Source organism: Cynara cardunculus, unplaced genomic scaffold (assembly GCF_001531365.2).
Source record: "Cynara cardunculus var. scolymus isolate 2C unplaced genomic scaffold, CcrdV1 Un_Scaffold_4750, whole genome shotgun sequence".
Lineage (NCBI taxonomy): Eukaryota > Viridiplantae > Streptophyta > Magnoliopsida > Asterales > Asteraceae > Cynara > Cynara cardunculus.
In genome coordinates, this window is record NW_020202042.1 from 21766 (window position 1) to 22314 (window position 549).

Below are 549 nucleotides of genomic sequence, written 5' to 3' on the forward strand. Positions count from 1 at the left end.
AAAGCTCAGTCCAAGGTATGTGGGGCCGTTCAGAATATGTAAGCGAATTGGGCCAGTAGCATATCAGTTAGAATTGCCAGAAGAGTTGAGTCTGATTCATAACACTTTTCATGTGTCGAATCTCCGGAAATGTTTGGTTGATCCAAATCTAGCTATACTGTTGCCAGAAATTCAGTTAGACAGTAAGTTGAATTTTGTATAAACACCGGAAGCCGTAATCGACAGAAAGATCAGGGTGTTGAGAAACAAAGAAATAAATCTGGTWRAAATTCGGTGGAAGTTTCACAAAGGACCAGAAGCAACATGGGAATTAGAATCCAAGATGAAATCAGAATACCCATGGCTTTTTGATTAAAGGAATTCCAGGAAAGAATTCTTTTAAGGGGTGGATAATGTGATAACTTGATCCTCGTTATCACCTGAGATAAATTAATATGTGATTATTTGATTAAATGATTTCGTGATAGCATGATAAATTGTTATATTTGATCATGCTGGTATGTGAAAATGTGCATAATATGAAATGCATATGTTATATATATATATATA